Here is a 5,000-nt window from a genome sequence, read left to right on the forward strand (position 1 = left end):
TCTTCCCTCCTCTCCGGTCCCAGCCAGCGGGACCATAGACACTTTTGAGGCCGAGAGGGTGCTGTGTCCCCGGCCTCCGAGCCGAGGTGGCCCGGCTAGGGGGCGCCACGGAGTTTTTTTTTTTTTTTTTCTTTTCCAGGAGTCCCTTCGGTCCCAGCCAGCGGGACCATAGACACTTTTGAGGCCGAGAGGGTGCTGTGTCCCCGGCCTCCGAGCCGAGGTGGCCCGGCTAGGGGGCGCCACGGAGTTTTTTTTTTCTTTTCCAGGAGTCCCTTCGGTCCCTGATAGCGGGAGCCTGGACCTCTGAGGCCGAGAGGGTGCTGTGTCCCCGGCCTCCGAGCCGAGGTGGCCCGGCTAGGGGGCGCCACGGAGTTTTTTTTTTTTTTTTCTTTTCCAGGAGTCCCTTCGGTCCCTGATAGCGGGAGCCTGGACCTCTGAGGCCGAGAGGGTGCTGTGTCCCCGGCCTCCGAGCCGAGGTGGCCCGGCTAGGGGGCGCCACGGAGTTTTTTTTTTTTTTTTTCTTTTCCAGGAGTCCCTTCGGTCCCTGATAGCGGGAGCCTGGACCTCTGAGGCCGAGAGGGTGCTGTGTCCCCGGCCTCCGAGCCGAGGTGGCCCGGCTAGGGGGCGCCACGGAGTTTTTTTTTTTTTTTTTTTCTTTTCCAGGAGTCCCTTCGGTCCCTGATAGCGGGAGCCTGGACCTCTGAGGCCGAGAGGGTGCTGTGTCCCCGGCCTCCGAGCCGAGGTGGCCCGGCTAGGGGGCGCCACGGAGTTTTTTTTTTTTTTTTTCTTTTCCAGGAGTCCCTTCGGTCCCTGATAGCGGGAGCCTGGACCTCTGAGGCCGAGAGGGTGCTGTGTCCCCGGCCTCCGAGCCGAGGTGGCCCGGCTAGGGGGCGCCACGGAGTTTTTTTTTTTTTTTTTTTTCTTTTCCAGGAGTCCCTTCGGTCCCTGATAGCGGGAGCCTGGACCTCTGAGGCCGAGAGGGTGCTGTGTCCCCGGCCTCCGAGCCGAGGTGGCCCGGCTAGGTGGCGCCACGGATTTTTTTTTTTTTCTTTTCCAGGAGTCCCTTCGGTCCCTGATAGCGGGAGCCTGGACCTCTGAGGCCGAGAGGGTGCTGTGTCCCCGGCCTCCGAGCCGAGGTGGCCCGGCTAGGGGGCGCCACGGAGTTTTTTTTTTTTTTTTTCTTTTCCAGGAGTCCCTTCGGTCCCTGATAGCGGGAGCCTGGACCTCTGAGGCCGAGAGGGTGCTGTGTCCCCGGCCTCCGAGCCGAGGTGGCCCGGCTAGGGGGCGCCACGGAGTTTTTTTTTTTTTTTTTCTTTTCCAGGAGTCCCTTCGGTCCCTGATAGCGGGAGCCTGGACCTCTGAGGCCGAGAGGGTGCTGTGTCCCCGGCCTCCGAGCCGAGGTGGCCCGGCTAGGTGGCGCCACGGATTTTTTTTTTTTTCTTTTCCAGGAGTCCCTTCGGTCCCTGATAGCGGGAGCCTGGACCTCTGAGGCCGAGAGGGTGCTGTGTCCCCGGCCTCCGAGCCGAGGTGTCCCGGCTAGGGGGCGCCTCCGAGACTTTATTTTTTCCAGGATCCTCCCCGGTCCCTGCCAGCGGGAGCATGGACTTCTGAGGCCGAGGGGAAGCTGTGTTCCAGGCTATCTACCATGGCCTCCTCGGTCTGTGAGCACTCAGGGTTCTAAGGTCGACCAGTTGTTCCTTTGCGGTCCGGTTCTCTTTCTACATGGGGACCTCTTGGGGACACGTCACCGAACATGACTTCCAGACGTTCCGTGTGGCCTGTCATGTTTATCCCTGTGTCTTTTACACTTTTCATCTTTGCTATCTGTCCTTATTGTACCTGGAGATATATGCTGACACGCTGTCCTTTTGACTCTTTTTGTCATTAAAGGACGTTGGAAGAGGCTTGCACCAAGGCTGTTTGCTTGTCCAGCCCTAGCTCTTTTCTTCTGCGCATGGGCCTCTTCGATGCTTGAAGCTTAGCGTCCCCCCCATGAGTACGCGCTTCCTGCTTTCCCGTGCTTGCTTGCCTGTGCTCTCTGGGGCAGCTTTATGACAACCGTCCCGCGTGTCAGGCGTTCCCGATTTCCCCGTGGTGGTTGTCGTCCGTTACCGGTAGGAGTCGTTGGTGCCGAGTGCGACTGGAAGGGTTTTCCCGTTTGGTGCTAGTGACCCCCTGGCGTGCTCCTCTGCGGCCGACCGGTTTTTTTATTTGTTTTTTTTTTGTTTTTTTTTTTTTTTTTTTTGGAAGGAGTTCCCGAACCTCCGCTGCTTGGTGGTGTGTCCCTTTCTTTCCTGCTGTGTGCCTCCCGAGTTGCACCTTTTCTCCTTCGAAGGGGATTTTATTTTTTTATTTTTATTTTTTTTTTATTTTTATTTTTTTTGAAGGAGTTCCCGAACCTCCGCTGCCCGTTGAGTCCCGTTCTTCCACGCCACGTGCCTCCCGAGTGCAACGCTTCCTTTTTTTTCTCGCCCTCGAGAAGGGTAAATTTTTTTTTTTTTGTGTGTGTGTGGCAGTGTTAGCGACTTCTTCCCGTGCTCTCTCTCGCTCTTCTCGCTCGTATTCCCGTCCAGTGCGTGTTAGAAAGCTCTCACGCCCGTTGTTCCCGATGCATGGCGTGTCTCGCTCCCGTTGGATCGATGTGGTGCTGCCGCGTTCTCTTCGGGCCGGGGCCTAAGCCGCGCCAGGCGAGGGACGGACATTCATGGCGAATGGTCATTCAGCGCGAATGGCGACCGCTCTTCTCGTTCTGCCAGCGGGCCCCTCGTCTCTCCTCCCCATTCCTTTGCAGGGTGGTGTGTGGAAGTCAGGGGTGCGGCTGTCCGGCACGAGCGCTGACCCGCGCACACTTGTTGCTGTGGTTCGCGGTGTCCCTGTGGACGTGTCGGGGGCGCTTGCCCCCACGCCGTTCACTGCTTCGCGGCCCTCTTCCCCCGTGCCGGGGGAAGGTGGTAGACCCGCTGCGGTGCATACCCTTCCCGAATGGTGTGTGCACGCGCCCTGCTTTGTGTGAGCCTTGCGGTGCTCCTGGAGCGTTCCGGGCTTTGACCACCAAGGTGCCCGCTTCTGAGTTGGCGGTGGCGCTTCCCGCTCCCCGGCGTGCCTCCTGTGCTCCATGGTGCTTGTGCCTTTACGCTTTCCCTTGTCCTAGTTGCCGGCTTTCTGCACGGTGACAGAAAAGGGGGGGGGTCGAGGAGTTGAGTGTGCGGTTAAAAGGCTCCTTCCGTTGGGTGAGCGCCCACCCCGTGCCTATGTTTTTGGTGCCTTCACCCGCGGGCCCTGCGCGGTTAGGGTGGTGCTGAGCGATCGCGGCTGGCCCTTTTTAAAGACCGGACTCCCTCAAGTCAAGGCTCCTCCTTTGTGTGCGCCTTGAAGAGGCCTGGCCCTCGGCGGGGACCTGTCGCAGGTCCCCCCGGTCCGCGAATGCTCAAGAAGACCCCGGAGAAAGAGACCTTTGCCGATACCGCAGACCCCCCACCAGCTGGCGCGTGGTCCTTCCCGTTCTGTCCCGCGCCTGTTGCTCGTTTCCCGTTGCGTGCACGGAGCCCTTGGCTGCTCGTCGGTGTTGGGTTCGTCCCGCCCTCAGTGAGGAATTTGCCTTCTCTAGCTATCTTCGGAAAGGGCTTTACGATCTCCGAGGGGCTTCTCCCGGATGGTCCCCTCGGCTGCCCGCCCTGACCTCAGCCTTCTGCGCGCAGCGTTTGCTCTCTCGCCTACCGCGACCCGCGCCTCCCCGCTCCGAGTACGAGGAGGGATCACGCGGGACGGGGCTCTGTCGACCTGCCGCTGTGCGGAGCTTGTGGGGGAGGTTGGGTTTCTGGTGGCAGGTGGCGGGGAAGGGCCGTGCACACGCCCGCGTGCGCGGTACCCCCTCTCACCGCGAGGGGTCGTCGCGGGACGGGTGGGTTTGGAAGGGCGGCGCTGGGCTCCCGGTCCCACCCGCCTCCGTTTCCCCCGTGCCCTCCGTCGCGTGTGCGTCCCTCCCACGCGCGTCCACGTCCCGGCCACTCTCGCGGCGAGGTCGTGTCGCGTGTGGTGCGTGCCGCGTGCTCTCGGGCGTCTGCGGTTGCCGCCTCGTCCCCCCCTTCCACGGCAGCGTTCCCACGGCCGGTGGAGATCGCGGGAGCCGTCCTACCCCCCCTTCCCCCTCCGCGGGGCTCTCGAGGGTCCGTGAACCGCGGGGTTGGCCTCGCTCTCGGGGGCGGACTTCTTGTTTGGGGGAACCGGCGGTCGGCCGCGTCCGGCGCGTCGTCGGACGTTGGGACCCGCTGCCACGCGGGGGTCTTCGTCGGTTGGCGTCGGCGTCTGCCTCGGTTCTCTCTCGCGTCGGCTGGCGTCTCCTCGGGCTCCCGGGGGTTGTCCGTTGGTTTCGGGTCGGCTCGGTGCCGCGGGCGTGGCGGGACTGCTCCGGGTTGGGTGCAGTGTGATTCCCGCCGGCTTGGCTCGCGTGCCCGGTCGCCGCCCGAGCGGCCTCCCGGTCCCTTGTGAGGCGTCTCCCGCGGGGGGTGCCGCTGCGGCCGGCCCTGCCGTCGACGGTCCTCGTTCTGCCGGTTCGCTCCCCCTCCCCGCCCGCCGGCATTCCTTTCTCTCTCGCTCCTCGTCTGGCCGACCCGCGGCCGTGCTGCCGGGCCCCTCCTCAACGGGGGGGGCAGCCGGGCGCGCACGGGTCCCGGGGCGGTCGCGGGGTGCCTGGGGGGAAGGGCCGCCCGGCGGGCGGGAGGAAGTTGCGGTTTGAAGGGCGTCCCGGCCGCCGCGGCCGCGGCGGCGCGTCTCGCCTGGTCTCTTGGAGGCGTGTGCGGGGGGAAAGACGCCCCGCGAGGCGTAGAGGAGAAAGAGGCTTTAGTGGCTGTCGCCCACGCCGGTCCGTGGGGCCTGTTGGCTGAGGGTGCGTCTGCGCGGGGGCCCGTCCGGCCCCGCCGTCCTCTGGGAAGGCGTGCGTCGGGGGAAAGCTGCCGGGGTGCCAAGGTGGGCGCCTGGGCGTTGAGTCGAACCCGTGTGCG

Source organism: Rattus norvegicus, unplaced genomic scaffold (assembly GCF_021556685.1).
Source record: "Rattus norvegicus strain SHRSP/BbbUtx unplaced genomic scaffold, alternate assembly SHRSP_T2T unassigned-0000064, whole genome shotgun sequence".
Classification (NCBI taxonomy): domain Eukaryota; kingdom Metazoa; phylum Chordata; class Mammalia; order Rodentia; family Muridae; genus Rattus; species Rattus norvegicus.